Here is a 23,696-nt window from a genome sequence, read left to right on the forward strand (position 1 = left end):
TTTTTAAGAACGGGTTTTTTTGTTTATTGCGTTGTCATTTACAGTGTGATTATAGAGCACCTCAGAAAGAGGTGGTTCTTGATGCCTGAATGTAATAACATACCTTATAAAAGAAATGGGAATAGTTCATTTTGCTGATTGATTAATTATTATTAAATGTCTTTAAGCTAAAATTTTCTGAGGAGCTATTAACTGGTGAAGCTGAATGCTGAATTTTGAAAGCACAAGCCTCTCTTCAGTTTAATCACAAGATCTCTGATCTTTTCATTATATTTTAAGGCCTCTTGAAGTGACAAGGTTGATATGAAAAAATAACATACAATCACAAAATAACTGCATGTTGTGTTTTCCAAAACACTGAGGTAGCTACATAATAATTACTTTTGGGGCTATTAAATGAGAATGCACAGCAGTATTCAGGAATATGCGATTACTCAGAGGATTTTTTTATTAAATCTCTAACTTGTATTAAACAATAGGTGCCCCCTCCCTCCCTTTATGCAACACTTCATACTTGATGGTATTAAAGTCTTTTCCAAATTTGGTTAAATCAATCCCTGGGGCAGATCTGCTCAGAGCAAAGGCATGATATCAGTGACTAAATGTGGACATTAGTTAAGACTGAGTGATACTATACAATAGGAGGAGGGTGGATGAAAGAAGGCATTACACTCTGTGAGATGGAGATTTTGAGTGCAAAGAGAGATGCACTTCAGCAATGGCATTGTCAGATTTGAATCCCACAGTGGAGGCTTATGGTCTGAACATTAAGCAAGTTCTTTTTCTCTGTTTTGCAAATATTAAGTAGCTTTGATAAGTTATTAATGCATTGAAGAAAATGTACTCTGCAATGTTTACCTGAAGGGCAGACATTAAATAGTTTAACATTTTATTTATAATCTTGATTATTTAAAGTTTCTGATTTGTCTTTTTGTAGTACTCCAGTTTATGAGGAGTTAATAATGCGCTCCTTCCCTCCTCTACTCCCCTCCCTACAAAGAGTAATCAAAACTCGAAGTAGGACACTTCCTTGCTGAAGGACAAATACATCTGTTGAAATTTCAAATGCCAAGCAGCATGTCTGCAAGAAGGATATCTGTTTCCAGACACGTTCAACATGTGTGTAATGATGATTTATAGTAAAGCCTGTAGCAAACTAAGGAAGAGATATGTTTGCATCTAAAAAGTAATCTTTTACATCAGCACTTCCTCTTTCTTGTTGTTCTTGTTCTTGTTGTTCTTGTTGTTCTTGTTGTTCTTGTTGTTCTTGCTCTTCTTCTTGTTCCTCTTGTTCTTCTTGTTCTTCTTCTTGTTCTTCTTCTTGTTCTTCTTCTTCTCCTTTTTCTCCTTCTCCTTCTTCTTCTTCTTCTCCTTCTTCTTCTTCTTCTTCTTCTTCTTCTTCTTCTTCTTCTTCTTCTTCTTCTTCTTCTTCTTCTTCTTCTTCTTCTTCTTCTCCTTTTTCTCCTTCTTCTCCTTCTTCTTCTTCTTCTTCTTCTTCTTCTTGTTCTTCTTCTTCTTCTTCTTCTTCTTCTCCTTTTTCTCCTTCTCCTTCTCCTTCTTCTCCTTCTTCTTCTTCTTCTGTCTTCTAGCATCTGCTCTGCAAAACAGTTGAATCACCTGTGGGAACTGCAAGGGCAGTAATAGATTGAATGTATAGGGATGTGCATAGTAATATGTAGTGGAGATGGGGTACATGCAAAATTGGCACAAAAAGACACAGAAAGCTAAGAGAATTGTGCTTTACATGTGTTATGAGAGTCAGTCAGAGAAGGTGTTTAATAATGAATATTATCAGAAACAGAAAGAGGAAAATTCACAATACAGATGGCTTTTAAAAGGGAAACTGTGAAGCAATTTCTGTGGTTGGGGCTACAGAGGACAATTTGTACCTAGAGTGCTGTCAGTTTAGAAAGGGGCCTAAATCAGTGTACCAGACATACCGGGTGAGGTAACAGTTGGTAGCTAACACAACACAGGATTGCATTTGCTCTGGGTGATGCTTTGAGCACTGCGAAGTATTCTGGCAAGCATAGTTAAATGGTCATGCTCAGTATTGAAAGAAATACATTGGAATCTGTTTGCATAAGCATCTTTTCAGCACAGAGCTCTGAGTAATTATTTCTGTGACTGAATTGCTCATTTTCATCAAATCTTCCATGTATAGAAGGTCTCAGTATTTGAATAGTGTATCTAGGAAAACTGATGGGATTTGAAAATAGGAAAAATGATGGGATTTGAGAATGAGAGCTTGGTTGCCTGCCTTCAGCAAAAGTACAGAGCAAGTTATTTATCTTGAGGAAACTAAAGAGCTAGAAAATGTCTAAGAAACCGGTTATTCTGGAGATCATTGCTAACAAAGAAAATATGATGTATTACCATAGTGGTTGACAGTATCAAAATGAATGGTAATTAAAAATGTTTCTTGAATTACAGGTTTTGTTATAAATGGCAGAGTTAGCAGGAAGATTAATTGCTTTTGGCAGCAGCCAAATTTTTGTCCATTTTTGAAGGAATCACAAATGTATTTCCGTTCTTATACACTGCCATGGCTGTTGAGAAAGTTTTTACCATTCAGTGATCCTGAGAAAACGGGCACAGTCTATACATGGCTCCCCAAATGCAACAGTAGGTCATAGGTGCAAGTTTCCAAGGAATACGCTTGCTATGAACATAAGAAGCTTCATTCTGATTTTAGAAAAAAATACTCTGATTAATAATTGAACTCTTAAAAAATATTAAAAAAAGAATTAATAGGAAAATAATTCATCATTTTCTATCAGTTCTTTTAAATCACTAAGCTAGTAAGTGAAAGTAAAACAGGAAGTGAGACGTATGTTGCATTCTAGGTTTTTTTTCTTCTTGAAATAATTTCTTCTGGAAACTTCTCTTGGGTTAGAGTAATAAAAAAAAGATTTCCCACCCCACCCAGTATTCTCCCTGCACATTATTATTTACTGAACACCAGTATTATGCTTTGTGGCATACAATACATGGATGAACTCAGTCACTACCTGCCTCTGTTAGATCAACAGAATTCCAACAAGGTTTCCTTCATATTTTCCAACATATAGAATGAGAGTGTGTTGTCTCTGTATTTAGACTCAGAAAAAGTTCAATGTCTAGTAGGTGATGTGTTAATGGAATTGAAGGCTTCAGAGTTTTCTTTTTTTTTTTTTTCCTCCCTGCTCAATGATATTTTTTTCTTCCTTTTTCATTCCAAATGTTGAATAAGTCTATTTGGTTGTTTCACCACTGACAGAGGACGTGCCATCTCTCTCCATCCATTGGCATAGAAAAGAAGTAACAATGAGAATGTTCTCATTGGAGGTACGCTGATCTTTTTTACAAGCTTTTTTAGGACTGTGCGTGAGTTTTCATCATATTGCTTTTGTTCTGCACTGTGGCAAATTGGTGCTTTGTGGCAGCAGCAGTGGACCAAAACATCTATAAAACTGAGTGGCATTGGCTGGTCTGACAGTATAATTATTCTACTGAAAGAGAAGTGTTTAACAGAGTATGTAATTGTTCATTCTAGATTCAGTCAGAATAATATTCTAACATATCTAGCTTTTAAGAAAGCTCCTTAATGACCAATACCTCTATTGGTACATTCTGTTCTGCATACAAAATAAAAAAGGTGAATAAGACATCAGCAACCTTGTCCTTAGTATGCAGACGTAGATGCAATTCTTGCAGCTTACTGCGAGGTGACAAGTGCTTGATAGTGCAAGCAGCAGCAAAGGTAGCTGGAGCTGTTACTGCATATGGAGCTGTCTGCTAACTGTCCAGAATTACAGTTCTCTGTTTATGTGACTGGCCTCCCTTGAGGTTTTTTTCTAATTTTAACAGGAGCTGCTCGGTTGAGGCTGACAAAATTCAACCAGAGACACAATAGCAAGACGGATAACATGTAATCAGAGAGTAACACTTAGGGAGAACCTGTGGTGTCCTCATGCCAGTATAACGACCTTGTGTTTATTAAAATAAATATCCCCAAGCAAGACAGTGCCAAGGAGTTCAATAACAGAAATATTTTCCTGTCCTCCTGCTGCTGAGTGAACAGGGTCTGAAGGTGCCACCTCTAATTGAAAGCAGTCTGCGAGCTCGTAACGGTTAAAGCTAATTTATTTGTTTATGACAGATAACTGCATGCAGAGTACAAGGGAAAGGGGTGGTATAAGGCAAAATAGAGATAAATTTTCAAGCTGTGCTGAGGAAAGATAGCAAATTTCCTGAATTATGATTGTAAGTGATGATGATGATGGTAAGAATAAGAAAATAAAAATGAGTTAAAGCAGCTGCAAGTGTTTTCCTGGTTTATAGGTAGGTTCATTTTTCCAGTGACACTTTTATATGGCATTTTCAAATGTCTGTGGGTCTGGTAGGAATATGTGCTGTGCAAAGTTGGCTTACCATGTGAGACCTTAACTTGCAAACTGGGAAGATAAACTGGTTACCAGCAGTCTTCTGTTCTTGAAGTTATCTCTATCCTTGGAGATATTCCAGATACTAAGGACCAGATATACGTGATCCTGAGTAAACTGGTCTAGTTGACTGTGTTTTGAGACAGGGATTGGACCTGGATGATCTTCAGAGGTCTCTTCCAACTTCAGTTATTCTGTCATTCTGTGAAATTGTCTGCTGATAGATCCTCTGTTGTCAACTGATACACCCTCAAAATACTCCTGCAAGGTGAAAAATTCTAGACATACAGAGCTGACGGAATTGCTCAAGGTAACATAGTTAGCCTTGTGACGTAGGATACAATCAAGTATGCTTATGGCATTCCTGATAAATGCTTTTTCAGGAGGATTTGAATCCATGGAATAACATGGCAGGAACCTGTGGAGGTCATTTAGTGCAGCTACTGCTCAGTGTATGGCCAGTTTAGACCGGGTTGTTGAGGGCTTTGTTCACCCAGGTTTTTAGTATCTCCAAAGAAGGAGATACCTCAACTTCTCTGGGCAACCAGCTGCAATATTTAACATACTTCATGGTGAGTTTTTTTTCCCTCCCTTGCATCTAAACAGATTACTCTTGTTGCAGTTTGTGTTAATCTCCTTTCATCTGTCACTGGCACTGTTGAGGAGGGTCTGGTACTCTCTCTATTCTTGAAAACTTCCTGTTAGGCTGTTCAGGTAAGATGGCCCATGAGCTTCCTCTTCTGAAGAATGAACAAGCCCAGTTTTCAGCCTCTCCCTGTACATTGTGTGCCCCAGGCTCTAAATCATATTGGTCTAACTTCAGTACATCAACATCTGTCTTGTACTCTGTGTCTTATACAAGAAGTACACAGGGATGACAGTTGAGTCTCACAACTACTGTAGAGGGAAATAATCACTTTCCTCAATCTGCTGGCTGTCGCTTTGCTAAATGCAACCCCATGTGCAGTTGGCACAGGTTACTCCATCCCAGCGGTAGGACTTTGCATTTGCCCTTGTCAGACTTCATTAGGTCTCTGTCAGCCATGTTTGTGGCATGCCAAAGTCCCTCTGAAAGGACAAATTCCAGGGATAGAGGCATCACAATTTCCATATTATATTTTACTGTATTATTTTCCACATGGTTAGATTTTTTTTTAAGGACTTGGTTCTTCCTTTTGATGCAGTTTAAATCTGTTACTATTGGTAATGTAATCCCTAGACGTGGAAAATCACTTCAAGCTATCCTCTTTGCAGCAGCTCTTTAGGTATTTGAAAACTTATCATAACCTTCTCTTACTCTTCTCTGGTTTTCTCTCCTCCTCCCTTTTTCAGAAGTCATATTCTCTTTGTAATTTTTCTTGTTCCCTCTGGTCTATCTGCATCTGACCCTCATCTGTATTGAAATGCCTGAAATTTGATACAATATCCTGTGTGAGTCTTTATCCTTGATAAGTACAGTAGAGGATGATTTCCTACCTTTTACAGGCTGTGTATTAGCAGATACATCCCAAATACAATTTACTGCTTTTACAACAGCATAAAATTATGTTTAGCTCCTGAACCATAAAAACTTCCAGATCCTTTTCTGTGAAACCATTTTTTTCATGCTGTATTTGTGTAGCAGGTTACTGACCCTAGGTTCAGAATATTGTCCATGTTTAAGGGTAATTTGGTTTGGTCCAGTTTGTTTTTTCAAAGCACAGTTCCACATTGTCAAGATAACTTTCAGTTCTAAGCTTGTCCTTCCAACTGGCTGTCACGTTTTATGTTTCAGCATCCTCGTCATTAATGAAAACACTGAGTAGGCCTGAATCAATATGGAATTTCAATAGATGTATTGTTTCACTTTGATGAAATGACATTGGTAATAACTTTCTGAGAATTGTTCTCTGAGCAGCTTTGCCTTTGTGTTAATCTATTTTCATCTAGACTGTGCTTTCTCCCCTGTTTATGAGCATATCAGATGAGGCAGTGTCAAAATCCCAAACTCAAATGGTAGTGTATGAAACCTCCATAAAGCCTTTTATCTTGTCATAGAAAAAAATCACTAGCTGTTACTCATTTAATTGATTTGTTTTTCTTTTTTTTTTTTTTTTGTCAGTATTTTTCTGAGAACTGAAATTTAGTTCAAAATCTGAAACTCCTCAACTTTCTTTTGTTCCCAAAAGTAGAAGCCCTGTTTGCCCTCCTCTGGTTCCACCCCTCTGCTATGTAGAAATATTGTCATAAATAAGATGTCAAGCATCAGAAAATGGTCATAGTACACTGTATATGTTGCTGAGCAGTCTCTATCACACAGTATTCCTTTCCCAATAGCCAGCTATTTAATTAAATTTCTTAATTATCACAAGGCCCAATTCTTTCTGTTCACCTAATCTTAGTTTTTTAATCTGTACTAGGCAACTAGGTCCTACTAGAGGTCTGAACACCTTTATAATACTTGGATTATTATGCAATCAGTTTAGATGCTTGGTATGCAAATTAATTGCCCTTCCTTTGCTCCTTGGTGTGAATATTCCACTTCTTCCAAAATGTTTAGGGTTATTCATCGTTTTTCTGCCTCTCTATGGGTTTCTGTTACTGTCTCCCCTCAGTCATGAGAAGGCTTGTAATTTGGTAAGCAAAATATTTTTTAATCTGTCTGGGCTGTATTATGTTGTCGTGAAACACCATCCTATGGTCAAAGGAGCCAGACCCTTTCTGGACCCTCCTCTGCACAAGCACACGTTGTCTTCAGGATGCATCCACTTTGACTAAAACTCTGTATCTTTTCCTGAGAGGACTGAAAACACAGAAGCTGATAGCATCACCCCTTACAACACTACTGTTTGCTTTATAGGCACCTTTTAGATTCTTAGAGAAGTCCCTATCAATATCAGTATCTGCATGATTTTTTCGTATTCACCAGATGAATTCAGTAGCTTTAGAGGAAATTTTCAGATATAGGCTCCTAAATGACAGAATATCTCCCAAAGCTTTGTGTGGGTTGTATTACAAACATTTCAAAATGGAGTTTTAAGAGTTGAAGTAGCCTAATTTCAAAAGGAACTGGAAAGCAAATTTCAAACTGATTTCTTTTCCACCCCAGATTTCTATATGGCTCCATATTGACTATGGATACCTCCAAAGCTAACACTCGGTTAGGTCATCTCATCAGTAAACAATGTCCTTCCAGGAAACCACTTTAATTCAATTAATGTGGTAAGTCAAGCTAGGTCAGAATTGAAATTCAGTAGATATTTGTATTGCAGAGACATTTCTTAATTACTTACAGTTTTACATAAAGAATCCCATCAGAGAAAGGCTTTACAGGGGGAAACAAAAGTGTCCAACTGTAATCAAGCCATCACGACACGTTGTGTGAATGTAGAGGTAATTAACAGCGTGTGTCTGATATTCCATATGAAATTAAAAAGAATTGACTGGGGGGCGGGGGGGAAGCAGTTTAGTGAATGGTATTTAAGTGGAGCTTCATTGAAGAATATAAACCCCAAACAGCAAAGGTAATTGAAAAAAAGAAACACTTATACCTTCAATGAAATAGGGTCAGGTTAAAACTGTGTGCGATCACATGTGGTAGTTGCTGAGGAAATACTGGAATTTAATGCAAGCCACTTAACAACAGTATTTGAGAGACTATCTCTACATTCCTTCCACTCTTAATATTTAACATATGAAAAACAGGCAGGCAACAGCATTGTACTTGTTCACAATTTTATTTTAATAACACATATCTGACATGACATTTTAAAATCTGCCAAATTTAAACAAAAAGATAACTTAATAAAGAAGAAAATCATCTACATCATGTACTTTTGTTAATTGACAGCGTAAGTAGAATTAGATGATCCTTGATAGAGAGACTCACAAATTGTTGGAAGAATGAATGCTTAAATGAGTTTTGTATGTTCCAATGTTAGGTGAAGCAGGAAATAGAAAACATTTTTGATGTCTGAATTCTTGATTTTTACAAGAAATATTGAAATAGTTAAAGGTATTTTGCTTCATGTTTTACCTCATGTGATCTTGTGCTAGTTTCTCATGAGCTTTTTATTGTCTTGAAAACGGCCTCTATCCCAAAAATATTGTTGGGTTAGAAGGCAAACATCAAGTAAGATCCTGCAGGTGATATTGCTTTTCTGTACAGCGTCAGTGTAACTGTCATATGTATTAATGTCCAGATGAGGTATACTTTTATGAGCGTGTAAAACACTTTGAGATGAAGTGAGAGAAGAGTTTCAAGAATGGCCTATAATCTGGGAACCATTACCAGTGAATGACTTCAGAAATTCAATCTGCTGAATTTATCAAAGTGATGATGAAGAGGTGATCTCAATAATTTTCAAGTATGTTCGTTAAGAAAGAGATTGCACATAGATTGTTCTTTATCAGAAAGTTGCAAATGTGGCCTCTCAATTCAAATATGCAATGAAATGAGGCTAGGAATAAGAATGCAATATATCATGGCACAGTAGAGTTTCTTCTTTCTTTACTAGTGGCGTACAGTCAAAGTTCTCAAGGGTTCGCATGGGAGAAAGTAAAACCCACTGATTCCAGTCTCCCAGTTATGGTAATTAATATATTTTAAGGATATAAGTAATCTATCTGAGTGTAAAGCAGCACTTTCAAAAACACTAAGAGCTATCTCTAATCCTTTTCAGTGCCTGGTTTGTTAGCCCTGATGTTTTGATGCGTCTTCAACTGAAGATACAACTCTTTGAAACATAGAACATCTAATCAGTAACAGACGTTTGCTAAAATGAAGTTGGAGTGGTTGGTAATACTGTGGGATTTATAGCCCACAGCAACAGGCAGGTGCTCAGACAGCTTTACTGATGTGTTATCATTGATGATGTGAAGTGAAGAAACTTCAGCGGGAGAGCAGGGTCCTGCTTCTTCTGTTTACAGTAGTGCGGTCTCCTTAGAAAAATACCACATTTCTGCATTTGGGAAGTTTTATTGACACATTTGCTACTTGAATGAGGTCTGAATTCCAGCCACCGAAGTGATTTGTTTTGTCAGATTTTGAAACTCCAGTCTCCTTTAACAAATAAAACATAAAATAAGACAGGGAGGCACTGGCAATATCTTACTGCTCTGTTCAACCATTACTGCTGTGAAGAGGTGAAAAAAGCCAATATCCAGGTAGGTGATTGGTTTGCCTTGATCACACTTAGAAGCACGTCACATACAGCCAATGCAAGATATGATTGTGTTGTATTTTGTGAATCCTACACGGCAGCAGAAAAAATAGTTGTTTATCATCATTACATGTCCACCCTAGCAATGGCAGAGCTGTCATCCAGAGCGATTACTCCGATTCAACAGAAACTGCCACAGAAGGGCCCAAGTAATTTCAGTAGCTAGAACAGAAGAGTAACTTTGTTTAGGCAATTTAATGACTGGTTTAGGCAAGCTGGCATTAAGTGTAGGGCAATAAAGATTTTCCTCCTAGGATGCTTTTTTTGAAGTTGTTTGCTTTATGGCAATGATGTGTGCTGATGGCAGTTTTCATCTAAATATATTCTTGATGTTTTCAGAATGGTATTTAACAAAAGCAGTTATCATAATCAGTTTTAAGCATATATTAAAAAACATATTCTTAATTCAAAAATAGGATTTTTTTTTCACACAGTATCTGATTCAAACAAGCTGTCACACTTCTTTGGTCTTGAAAGAGAAACAACTGAGATGATCTATGGAGTAACCAGTGTGGTTTCTGCCCTATTATAACGCTTGGTCCCATGTTTCTGCCTGTGAATCCTAACAGCTCCTTCACACAGAGGCCCATTTTATCACTGAAATCTTCCTTAACGATCGCTAGGAGTTTGCAGTTGTAAAGCTCACTGGACGCAGTTTCAAACATGAAGAGAGACCTGGACCTTGAAATATGTTCCTTTAATGTCGTATAACGTTTAGTAAGTCTGTGAAAGTAATGAGAATATTAATGTGGAACAAAGCTGTGCTTAAGGCTCAGGTTCCTGGATTTGATGGAAGAATAACCTCATCCTGAAACCTGTGAGATTTCCCTACCTCTGCTGCATTATTTCCAAGTAGACATGCCTTCTTAGCTGTTAATTTGCAATGTAGATGGAAGAGTGCTTCAGCAGCAACATTTCAGTCATTTGCCAACAGTTTAAATTTTCATTTAAAACAATGTTTAAGAAGTGTTCAGAAGATAATATAGCAGAACTCATTAAGCGAAAAATGCTGTGTAATACACCGGACATTCTAATTATTACCACTAACTACAAAGAAAAGTAAATATGGCAAAAAAAAGTGTTTTCAAATATGTCTTAAATCAACTGAAGTAGGAATAATACAAGGTGGAAAGATTCCAACTTCTCAGAAGTAAGATAGGTTTGAAAGAATTAGTATAATCTACTAGAAAGGATCTTGTATATTATGTTGTTACGAAAAATAAAATTTTTTTTTTAAGAAATCATGACTTGTAGCTGTAAGTTGAAGGGGTGGTGCTTGCATTTAGAGGTAACTCATGGTTCGGTAAGTCTGAAATAAAATGTGATCTCAAATGGTAAGCATGTGTAATGCCAATTTTACAGAATAAATTTTTAGAGTAGAACTCATTCTTTAAGGAGATAAGAAAAATAACCTATAAAAAATGAATCTCTCTCCAAAAAGTAAAGAGTTTTTCTCCAAAAAAGAATCCTTCGTCTCAGTTTAAGATCTTTCTACTTCTGATCACATAAGAGACAATGAAAGCTCTAGAGGCTGTTTCAGAAAAACTGTTACAGGGATGGATCTTGTAAAACTTATATACATATACACACATATTAATATAATGTATTTTATATAAAAATAATTCCATATATATAAAGCATTATAGGGTAGTTGAGGTTGGAGGGGACATCTGGAAGTCAAGCCTCCTGCTCAAAGCCAGGACAGCTATGGTGTTGGGCTAGGTTGCTAATGGCTTTACCCAAGCTGAGTCTTGAAAACCTCCAAGGACACCAAGACTGCAGTTTCTGTGGGCAACCTGATCTGATGCTCGATTGTCCTCATGGTGGAGAATTCAAAACCTCTCTTGTTTCAACTTAGGTCTGTTGTTTCTTGACTTCCTTCCTTGCACCGTTGTGAAGATATCCTCCTGTAGGAACTGCCTCTGCCACCCCCAACGCCCAAGTCATTTATTCTGTAGGCTGAATGAGCCCAGCTCACTTAGTTTCTCCTCACAGGGCAAGTGACCCCAACCTTGACCATCTCGGTGGCCCTTCGCTGGACTTTCTCCAGTTTATTCTTGTGTTTTTTTGTATTGGGAAAGAAAACAATGTGTTGTTTTCCATAGCAAAAAACTAACAAATCCTGCTTTGGTGTAAAAGTCCTCTTGTAACTGTATTTGGAGATATTTTGACTCAGACCCCAGTTCTTTGGGGACACACTGCTTCTCACTGAAGTCATAAGACTTCCTGTAGGAAAGAACAGACTTGGCAGTTTGCCTCTTCAGATTTCATGGGAGATCTCAGAATGGAATATAAAAAGGGACAACACAGAAAAGACCTCAGCCTCCTCTCTACTAGAAATCCTACCATATGGTAGAAATTTTTTTTTTTTCTTTAGGGTAACAAATTTTTTCTTTAGAGGTTATTTGGATCACAATTTTTATTTACTCAAGACTGCAGAAACACATGCTACTGTGGTCCAATCAACTACTGTGGTTTGCCCTGTAAAAGCTTAAAAATCTACTTAGTTTCAAACAAATTTATTTTGATGTGATTGCAGACATTTTTTTACTTTTCTTTATGGCAAATTGTTGATGTGTAGGAGAGGAAGCTTGATTGTCCAGTCTGAAAGCTTAAAGCCTACCAACTGTAGAGTATCACAAAAGAAAGCAAAAAAAATATCTTTATTACCATAGCAACAATAAAACTCCTCTTCTATTGAAAAACATCAACTCTCTGTCCTCTCTTCCTATATTGTTAAGAAATTAGATCTGAAGCATTAGCTGTGGGATATTCCACATTGAACTGAAAAGCACATTTGTTTATGAAACTGATGGTTTGATCTTGGTTGGGTTTGCAGCTATGCCCCGGGAAAGGTTGTAAGAGCAGTTGAGGCAGGGCTCTCAGCAACATCCTGATGGTGCAAGAGCGCAGCCATCCTCCTAGGGACCAAACAGTGCCTGAGTCACCCATGCACATATTTCTGGTTCTTCTCACTATCTAAATCAGTATCCTTTGGTTTTCATATAGGAGGAGATAGTATTTTTGTAATGAGCCAGGAGATAGGAGTGAAGAGTTGGTCTTCTGGGTAAGCTTTTAAAAGGTTAACTTGAAGGATGAAGTAGGAAATAGAAGTGTTGGGATTGACTGTGTTGTATTTACCAACTGGCTGCTGCACATTTGGGGCTCTGGTGTGCATGGGAAATTACTCACATACGTGTTTAATGCCTCTGTGCCATGGTACCTGAGCTCTGAATCAGGAGCCTCCTGGTCAAGGTCTTGTTACTGGTTACTTCTACCCAAGGAGTGTGACTGAGCATGTCTTAGGAAATCAGTTTTCTCTTGTGGGTTGCTCCTGCCAGGAATACAGGTTGGTCACTGTAAAAATGTTCTTAAGAATAGAAAATTCATACCCTTGCAGTGTTGGCACCGAGAATTACTGGCATACCATAACCTTAAAACTGCACAGTTTAGAACATTTGTCTGTCTGACTACTTGTGCTGCAATTATTTCATTGTAAGTGGATTCATGGCCTGACTTTTGCTGCTCTCATCACAACAACCATTGTCATAAGAAAGGAATCTTCAAAACTGCACTGGTTCAACACCTCACTTCTGAGAAAACACAACTGCCACTAATTCTACAGTCTCAAAATATACTGGCAATTCCTGTTATTTTTACTGCTATTTCTCCAGTCTGTCCTCTTGAGGCAGTAAGAAGGGAAAGAAACAGAGTAGAGAAACTGGTATCTGTTGTGGAGATACAGTCAATTCCTAAAGTATTCCTAAGGCCTTTCTCATCTTTCAGATATTCTGGATTGAATGCAATAGGCGTGAGGAGGCCAGAGCTCTCTTTCACTGATTTACTTTTTTCCTTTACTTGTCCGTATGTCAGACTGATCTAATTCCTAGGTTTCCCCTCTTCAGCCACCATAAGAAATGAACCAACACTAACAATTATAAACAGTTCTGATTTCCATGTTTCTTTAATTTTAAAACAATTACCAAATAATTCCTGTTCATTTCTATTTTCCTGCTTTAGTCTGGCAGCATTTTGTGAGTTTTTCATTTGAGTTGTTTTTTCTTTTAATCATCATCATTATAATCCTGGAATCTATATCTCATTTCCCCCTTTTTAAATATGCTCACTACATGTATTTTAAAAGTATCTTCTTTGTCTGAAAGTTTTTCTCGGTTCCTTCAAAGGACAGAGGAAAATTTAATATAAGTAAACATTAAAGTCCTAAAGATTGATGTGAAATAGTTGTCTGGCTCTGTACCACTTCTATCACTTCAAGGTCTCAACTTGAGATGGATGTTGCCTTGGAAGTGAGAACCAGGAGAAAGATTCTCCCTTACTAATGACATAAACTTTCCATCTCCCACTCTTACCTTGCTCAGTTGTGTGTGTTATTCATAAAACTTCAGGTGTTTTCTCTGTCTGGAGAAGCTGGTCTAACAGTTCATAATCCTGGTTCTGTGACCAGAATTAATAAATATTTTCATAAGCATGTTTAAACCAAAATGATAAAGCTGGCCAGTATTTATTGATATTAGTCATGGAGAACAAGTAAATGAAGTGATGGTTATTAGGTTACTTTGATGTGATTATTAACTTTTTAGACAGTATAAATGCAGAAAAAATTAGTATATCTGTAACTAGATTTTTCAATAAAGTCCTACATTTCTTTCTCCTGTAAAGTTAACTGAAACCAGAGCAACCCACTCCATATAGAATGAGATTTCAAATGTAATTGAATATTGCATTTTTATAGTCAATCAGCTACACCAAATTTCCATTCCCAAGTGTTTTGAAATATTTTAACACTCCTGAAAATTCACGTTCTTCAGTTTGTTTGGATTCAAAAGTATTTTTGATTTTTCTATTCACATATACTGCAGTAACCTTGTCAAAATATGACACTGAAACTGAAGATCAACAGATCTGGAAAATACAGAAGCTTTTGCTGTGTTCTGTCCTCAAAGAATTTGTGTGCAAATACATAAATGAACTGTGAGGTAAAAAAGACAGATGTTACAAGTTCTGAACGTGATTTTCTTCTCAGATACTGAGAGACCTTACGTGGGTGGATGAAAGTGTATTATTAGTGTTGCATTTAGTTGTGCACCAGATGTCAAGTCTCAGTTACCAAATCGTGCTTTTTGCTATTGTGGATTTTTTTAAAAGATTTTACATTTTTCCCCCCATTCTTCATCAAAGAAAGTCAAGGGAAAAAATGCAGAAAAGTCAATAGGTCATTAGCAGGATACTGATTTCTAATGTGGGAGTTTCAGGTTCAAGACCCTGCTTTACTTGTTCCCAGATCCCAGATAAAAATGTTTAAATTAATTGGGATGTTGAATATTTGTCTGTCTGGTTTTGACCAGAAAAAATGTCATTAATGTGAGTGATTTTTCGTAATAAAAGTTTTGCTTGAAACTGTTATTTTCCTTCTCAAAAAATCAAAGGAATGGAACATACAAGTAATGATACTTATAATTATTAGCCTAGATTTTTCACTGAAGTGTCTTTGAATTTGGTAAGAAAGATCCTTCTCTGTGGCCATTTTATTCTTTCTCCTGTTAGGAGAGAAACTGAGAGAGAAGTCTGTTCTATTTTATGCTGTAAATAAGAATCAGGTGGAAAAGGCATGTGAAGTTCTTTATCCCTATTTGATGGTGATGTTGGATTGGCCCCTAACTGTAAAATCTGTATGGAAGAGGTTATTCCTTGTTTCTATTATACTAATCTACAGCAAATCTTTACTGAAAACCACACTTTCATTATTATTTTTTTAATGTTATCCAAACTAATTTTGGTTCATTTTGAGATTAAGATTTTATTGGATAATGATTTTCTAAAATCCAGCTGTATTAGAACCTTGCTGTCTCTCCATCCACTGATTTTAAAATGCCATTAAAACCAGTCAGGATCGTCTTTTAGAATCTGTTCTATAATAAGTAAACACGTTGTAGCTTTGCTGTTCATTGAAGTTGTGGGTTTTTTTTTCCTCAGTCTTATTGTTTGCTCCATTATTTTTCTAGAAATAGAGAGTGGACTCACACGTTTGTAATTTCTGTTAATGTATTCTTATTCTTTTACGGCTGGACTCGATGATCTTAAAGGTCTTTTCCAACCTACACAATTCTATAAAATGCATTCTCGGCACTTACAGAAGTTATTTCCTTGTACTAGAGCACCTGAGAAAATGTAGTTTTATGTAACAATCTGTATATTTTTACATATATGTATATTCCTAAAGTCATTTCAGCAACTTGTAATGACGATGGGGGAATGGACTATGTTTGTTCAGGATAAAATCATGACTCAGATAAAATAATCTAAATCAGAATGACCATTATGGTGCAGTAGTGGAGCAGGAGAGAAGCGTGGGAGGTCTTCTAAGTGAATCTAAATTGCGGAAAGAGTATTTGATGTGCAGGAAGAATGGGCAGAAATTTAGAACAGTGCTTCCACAGAGTCAAGGCCTTTTCTGCCTCTCACCCCACCCCATCAGCGAGCAGGCTGTGGGGGCACAAGATGCTGGGTTTGGCTGGGGTTTTCTCATCACTTCTTTTTTCTGTTTGGTGTTTTTTTGCCCCCCCTTTTTTTTTTTTCCCCCTGTATTTTTCCTTATTAAGCTATCTTTACCTCAGCCCATGAGTTTTCACAGTTTTACCCTTGCGATTCTCTCCCCCATCCCACTGCAGGGGGAGAAGTAAGCGAGCAGCTGTGTGTGCTGAGCTGCCTACTGGGCTTAAAACACAACATCCATTCAACCCTACATGTAATTTCCTTCCCTTGTTTCTTTCACTCTCAGCTCTATGCCTTCTCTTCTGCTTCTTTTAGTGGTTGGGATGACCTTGCTTGCATTAAGTTTCCTTTCTTCTGATCATCTTTCAAACTGTCCTTACACAATCTTTTGCAGAGGCTTCCAGTATGGGTTGGTTTCCAGCTGTCATGACTAAAAATCAGTTAGCAATAAAACGATTCCTATTTAAACTCTAAATTAAAAGAAGACGGCACAAAAAAATAACGATACATATTGTTCCATTTGGTCGAATTGTTTCATTTCTTTGACTGGCGATTTGGATTAGTCAAGATTCTGCTTACACACCGTTACAAGGTTTCATGCCGTGCTTTGTCATGAATGTTCTGAAAATACAGTGTGGTTGTGTGAAACTAGATGAATAATTAGCTCTTTTTGAATACGTAGGTCAAAAAATGTGAACTCATTTTAAAGAAGTTATTAATTTCTTAATAATAATGTTGTAATAAATATTTATCTCATGTTCATAACAGCTCATCTGTGGATAATTCTCAAACACTTTCAAGCTCATAGCTAACACTTGTTAAATTTTGATTAGTTTCAATTATCTCTGCAGATTTATTTCTCTATTGAAAGGTTATACAACTAATCAATGTAATGGAAAATTTTGAACTGTGAATTGGAGGAGGTGGTAAGTGTTGTTTAAATATTTGATATTTTCCATGTAATATTCAATTTACTTCAGTATGTATTCTAGTATTTGCTTTTAGATTTATTCATGATGGCTAGTTTCTTTCCTGATAATACTGATCTAAAACATCCTCAAAAATATGGTAGAATTTGGCCAATACCCCTAAAATACCAATATTTAAATAAAAAATTTAAATAAATATTTAAATAATTGTAAATAAACACATAAAAATAAATATGATGATTTGCAGAAAGTATGTATTCTCAGTTGAAACCCCTTTTTGCTTTGATATCAAGACACCTAGGATTCATAGTTCGGTTCGACACTGTGCCTTTTCTCTGGCTCTTTTTTTCATAACTGACATAGGAAGCTCTTATGCCTATTCATAAGACCATTTTTATTCTGAACAGAACATTAGGATTTTAATTCAGTTTAAAAGCATTGATTAAACCCAAAATTTCAATTATATTTAAGGATAAATTTTAACTTAAGCAAATGTGTAAGTTGTGTTCTGAATATAATCATATGTGCAGGCACTTATATGCAGGGGTATGAGTATAATTAAGTCAAATGATTGCAAAGTTTGTACAACAGAACTATAATTACTACTTGGTAACTGATTTCATGAATGTTATATCCTTTTAGATACTATTATGAAAAGCATCTGTCTCAGCAACGGGCAGGAACTTTTGAAAATAATCTGTAGGTTTTGAGTTTAACGAAAACCACAAAGTAACCATCACCCTGTGAGATCTGAAGAACAGATCAGTGTATGGCTTGCTGCCTCAGATTTGTCTCCTGGTTTTATTATAACTGACAGTACACTGTTACCTTACTGTAGTTCCTGCAGTCATGTTATTTTTGAAATACTCCATCCATCAAGTTTACGGGAATGACATGGAGCTCCTGTGGCATTGCTTGGACTGCTTTTAAGTCGTCTACTGTTTTAATGCTGTTTGTAACTTCATGCGAGTACTTTGATGTCACGGAGATAATCAATGTTTGAAGACCTCCTAGACAAGAAGCATTCTGCAGCATTCACAAAATCCTAAGGAACAGCCAACAATTGGATTACATGTTTATAAACACAACAAAGAGGAATTAAGTAACATCTTACATTTTGAGACAGTCTCAGAATTGAAATGTAACATTTATGTATTGTTTTCTCAATTCTGTTTTAACTGATACAGTGTGGGTCTTCTTTCTATTTGCTTTTGAGAGTGTAGAAATACTGCAGCCAAACTGGCTTTAGTTTCTTTACATGCAGAGCTGCAATTTCAGGCCTGAAAGCATGTAAAGCCTGTTTAAACTTATGGTCTGACCTTATTCTTTCTGAGCTGTGTACCTATTTGCCATCAGTAATCTCCAGAAACTCTTATTTCCTCCTCAGTAAATTGGAAGATTAAGTAACATGGCAAAGTTCATGAGGGAGATAAGGAAAATGAAGTGAAACTTGCATGCATTAACCTGTAGATTTTGAGTGTTTCTTGCCAGGGCACCTTAAAGTCCATTGATTTAAAATACCTCACAGTTCTGTGAGTGACCAGGATTCACAAATACCTGGCCTGGTTTTCTGTGATTCCTTTTCCCCAGTAACACACACAGAGTGCCAGAAATGAATTTTCTTTTTTGCCTTCTTTTTCTCTCCGGAGATTAGATCCTGCATTTTGAAATATGGGAAATACAGGAATGGTGTTTAAAAGAGAATCGTAAAGCATTTGGCTAAAATGGGGAAAATATTAGCTAATGCCTACATTATTTGCAGTATTCTCTCAACAGTCAGTGTGCCAGCCTGAAATAGCTCTTACTGGGAGGCAGCAGCACTGTTCTGGACTCTGAAATGATTCTGCAGTCTTTCATGATGTTGGTAAATTCTGAAAATAGGTTGACTGAACTAAAAATAATGTCTTGTCTGGGCAGTACTTGGCATCGTTCAGTGCATTTATTTTAGGAAGGAAAGAGAGAGGAAGGTTGTACTAGGAAAGAGTACGTCTATCCAGCGGTGTTGCAAGAGAAAAATTCCGAAACCTTTGTAATTTAGTTGCAAGATATAGTGCAATTGTTAAAAGCAACGCCACCTAACATCGTGACTGTCCTTGCAGCTGCAGCACTTTTTGCAATAATCTGAGTAATTTCTCAAAAGCTCTGTAACACACCTGGAAGCTTAAAGAGCTACTCAATTCACTTCCTATGAGCAGCCTTCACTAACTGTCCTTATGCTGCAGCTGTAAAACAAACCAAAGCTTGTGAATTATAGGTACTGCTCTGCCCTAATGACTCTGTATTGAACCAGTGCCTTAGAAAAAGGTTTGAAGCTTTCACCTTCCCTTCTGGATGGAACATAAAACTAAAGCTGAGCTTTCCTGTAGTAATTGCATTATCTATTGCTTGGCTTTTTAGCAGTAGAAGTATTGACCAAAACCTGAGCCCTTACAATTAATTCTGCCTAGCTGTATAACTTCTGAAATTTCTGTTTGAATAAAGCCAATGCTAACTTGAATTGTTTTGTACTGCTGTTGTGTTGGGTCTTAGACAGTTGCTGTGTTCGGAATTCCCAGAGGGACTTTGATTGAGTAGTTGTCCATGCCACTCTGCTGTATTGGCATTCTAATATTTTTAAGGTAAAGAATTAATTCTAAATGTAAGAGCAATGTTATATAAGATCCAGGTAAGCTAATCCATTTTCAAGATGAAAATTGAACCTGAAGCCGAGTCCTTAACTGGCTCTTCTGTTTTCCACAACACTGCTGAAATTAGGCACAACTTAGTGGGGTTTTTCCAGCAGAAGAAGCTCTGTTGTTACATCTTGTTCCTATTTTGCTTACTAAAAGCATTGCTTTAGTCCCCTCTACACTATTACTTTACGCTGCTCTAAGTTAATTTAAAGGGACCGACTAGCACTGAACGCTGTAAATCCACACGTATTTTGTTGTGGGCTAATTGGTTGGCCTTGTGTCAACTCAGTTGCTCTTTCTGTTATCCAGAAAACTTTATTTATCTTGCATGGTAGTGCTACAGGTTGCCTTTGTGGCAAAAAAAAAAAATTAAAAATGGTGCATGGTAGAAAAACAACGTAGTAACCTCAGCTCGTAAGAATCTAAACATTAGAAATTTCATTAAAAGGATAAAGAAGTTGTAGCTACGTATAGAAGTAATGTCTATGTAAGGATAAAATTGGAAAGGCTGGGGCAAAATGTGAATTCTAACTACCAAAAGAGTTATAAGATTTTGTAAGGGAAGGGTTTAGAAAAATATTAGATGTGAGAAAATATCGTATGATATTTTGGGGGTAAGTGAGCATATAACAGATGTCTGAAAAGAAGATGTTTCCTGAACCCATCATACTCTTCCTCTTCCCAGAGCTGTATCCTATGATGGTCCATACTGATGACGTCTTCAATGTCAGTAAATGGATTTTATTTTCCAAATTTTACATTTCTCTGGTTTCATTTAATTTTTTTCTCTCTCAAATTGGTAATATTTTTATTCCAGTGATCTTTGCTTCCATACACTGCATAGGCTTCCACACCCTGCATTTTCACAATATGTAGATTATACCAGCAGCTAGATATTTCTGTGTAGCCATCTGCAGGCCCTAACCATGTGTCTACTCTTAGGTGGCAGTCCTAGTACTGTGTGGCCACACACCCGTCTGTGAAACAAAGCTTAACTCTATGATCCAAGTCTGAGAGGCTGCCTCAAAATGCTGCATTCTTAGACAGGAATAAGTTGTCTTTTACCTGATCCTGTGGAGACATGGTGATGAGAGTCAGGGGAGGTGAGCTGCATATGAATGAATCTTTGGAATTCTTTTTTAACAGGAGACATAGTTTGGTGAGGGAAAGGCTATAGATATCTAGCTTAGAAATTTAAATATTATTTTACTGTGTTTCATATGATACTTTTCTCTACTCCCTGTGAAATCCTATATGACTTTTGAACAACTGGAAGTCACCAACCAGGCAAAAGATGATTGGGAATATCCTAAACAGAAGAATTAAGCAGTATTTCTATTTTTTATGGTTTTGTTTTTTTTTTTTTTTTCCCCCTCATATACTAAGAAGTTTTACCTACTATCTCACCACCTGGCTTTTTTCCACCCATTTAAAAGTATGCACGTTTCTATAGGACTAAGGTAATGAAGAAAAGGCAGTTTACTTTGGCAGATTCTGGAAGGAAAGTTTTCATTTCCATGGTTTGAAGATGACTTCTATCAAGACTGCACCTTTTTTAGGCAAGCACTCTGATTGCTTTCTGCCAGCCCACACTGGCCAGCCTTACTTGCTTTACACATGTGAGGTATATTCCACTACAGCACATTGGCTCTATAATTTGCTTCTCAAATATGTGCCTTTGCTTCCAAATTTGTCCTATGTCATCACACTGATTTCTAGTCCTCAGTGCACATTTGTCAAGGAACTGAGCACAATTCAGTCCCTTTTAATTGGTTAAGTAATAAGAGTCACTGAGCATCTTCTGAGAGGAGCAAATAGTTCTCCAGGTAGCTGGCAGAACTGAACTAGCAATGAAAAATAATTTGCTGTTACCAGCCCGTAGATGTAACTCTGTATTTTGTACCTTTTTAAGCTTCTAATATTCGTTCTCATTTGCTTAACTCTGAAATTCTTGAAGGGTGAAATTTGTTGAAAGTCCCGATTACCGATGTGTGCCTGAAAATTACCAGAACAAGGTGATTCTTTTGAGATGTTTCTAATCATTTAAGTTGTACTGTTGCGTTTCTATATCTGTATTTCTAACATCGTAATCCAAGCTCAACTTGGCCATGTGTGCTTACAGCCAATCTCAATTTCTTTATGGATAGATAATGTCAGAATCACTGTTCCATGAAGGGCTGACAAAACTGGAGAGCTGTATCATGTACCTGCACTCATTCCATGAGCACCTGGGTGCCATCACTTGTTTCTTTTTAAGTGTTTGATGAGGCTTTAGCTATTAAGTGGACTTATTAGACAACCCAACAGATTCTCTCACTGCAGCTCACCCTCAGTAGTGTTTTCTCTCAATCTTGGAAGGTTTTAAACATCTAAAAGCCTCTAAGTCATTTTTTCTCAGTAGTTAGCATCCTTACCTGTAGGATGGCTGAGGACTTGTTCACAAGGGGTCACAAAGAATAAGTAAAAAACCCAAACCTATTGTCACCAGGTTTAAATTCATAATTCAGGAGACTGCGAGAGTGTGGTCACTTATCAAAAATGTTTGAAATTCTCTGTTGACAGCAAGGAACCTTCCACAACACTTGACTGGAAATCTTACCGTGTTTGGATATTTTAGGATAAGCAAGAAATAAAACTTACTAACCACACTAACTAGAAGATATTTGTTTACAGGTGCAAGAGGCAAAAAACTTTAAAATCAGTTTTATTTCCTACTAGAGGAAATGTTAAGCTCTCTTAAGTTTCTGTCAGAGCAGCAGGAATCGACTGGATCTCATAAATTGTACTATATCTACCTTTAGAGATTCTTCATCTTCTTGGGAGTCTACTCCACTGTTAAATTGATTTCACCGTAAGAGTCTATTATTCAGCCTACTTGTTTCTTCATGTATTCTCATTAATAATATTGAAAAGGCAAAAAGGGAGCTACTCTGGGATAAAATCTACAGGATGTCCTTCAGATCCTTCTGCCATTAATATTCAAGGAAAATGTGATGTTTTTTTCCCAAGAAAATATGTGGGTTTTTTTTTTTGGCTGAGATTCCATTTTCTTTTAGAGTATTTATGAATGGTCTTTCTGGTTGAAATTGGGAATGTGGGCTTCCTGAAAAGCAAAAATTTTGTTCCCAGCAGAACAAAATAAAGCAGAAATAATAAAGAAACTACCTGAGGCTCAAGTAGCTTTTTACCTATATATGAAATATATTCTTGACTCTCATAAAATGTTAATAGCATGATCACACTCAAAAATAAAGATTTCGTTATGCAGGTTCTTTGATGAAATTGTAGCATGTTCCTGTAAATTTCCCAGCTGAGATTTTACATTTTCATATATTACCGCAGTGCAACTACTGAATAAACTGCCAATCATTTAACATCATGTTTTGTTCTGTTTGTGTTTTTTTTGTCTTTCCAGAAATGAATTTCTTTATTGAGAGAAATCATGATCATTTGTTGATGCAGAAAGCAAACAAGCTGATGTTCTACTGGGTGTTCTGAACAACATGTAAGTGTAATACATTTACTGTAACACTGGTTCTGTGTTCAGTTTAGCTAGTGGGTATGATCTGATTTTAACAAAGAAACCATTATTTAGAGATGATAAGGTACTATGACAAATTATGTCTGAGGTCATAACTTTCTGAAGGTATTTTTGTCCCCTTTTTTACTCTGCACATTAATCTCCATCAGAGTCTGCTATGCATTCATAAGCTTTGCTCGGGAAAGACCATAGCAACATAAGTCAAGATTAATGGTAATTGATAAACAAAGCTCTAAAAAAAAATTATACAGGGCCTACGTCGTTAGGAAAATGACCTGACACTAGATAAACTTCTTTATTTGTGAGCCTCCCCCAAAATAGCAGTATTGTGATCTTTAACAGTAGGAACTGCAAAAACAAGGCCACACAATGGCTGACAGAAAAGTAAATGCCAATTAAAATCTTCGGTTTTGAGA

General features: G+C 36.7%; 1 protein-coding gene across 2 annotated transcripts in view; it reads left to right on the plus strand.

The window, feature by feature from the left end:
• The window catches only part of LRRC4C (leucine rich repeat containing 4C), a 517,448-nt gene that overhangs the window by 178,049 nt on the left and 315,703 nt on the right, over window positions 1-23,696 (plus strand). The window contains exon 2 of one of the 2 annotated variants that reach the window (XM_074852551.1): window positions 23,155-23,244. The gene's annotated coding sequence lies outside the window, so the exon portion shown is untranslated. Of the gene's footprint in view, window positions 1-23,035; window positions 23,245-23,696 lie in introns of those variants that run through there. The other variant, XM_074852552.1, reaches the window with a different exon arrangement.

The sequence above is a fragment of the Strix uralensis genome, chromosome 29, assembly GCF_047716275.1.
Source record: "Strix uralensis isolate ZFMK-TIS-50842 chromosome 29, bStrUra1, whole genome shotgun sequence".
NCBI lineage: Eukaryota > Metazoa > Chordata > Aves > Strigiformes > Strigidae > Strix > Strix uralensis.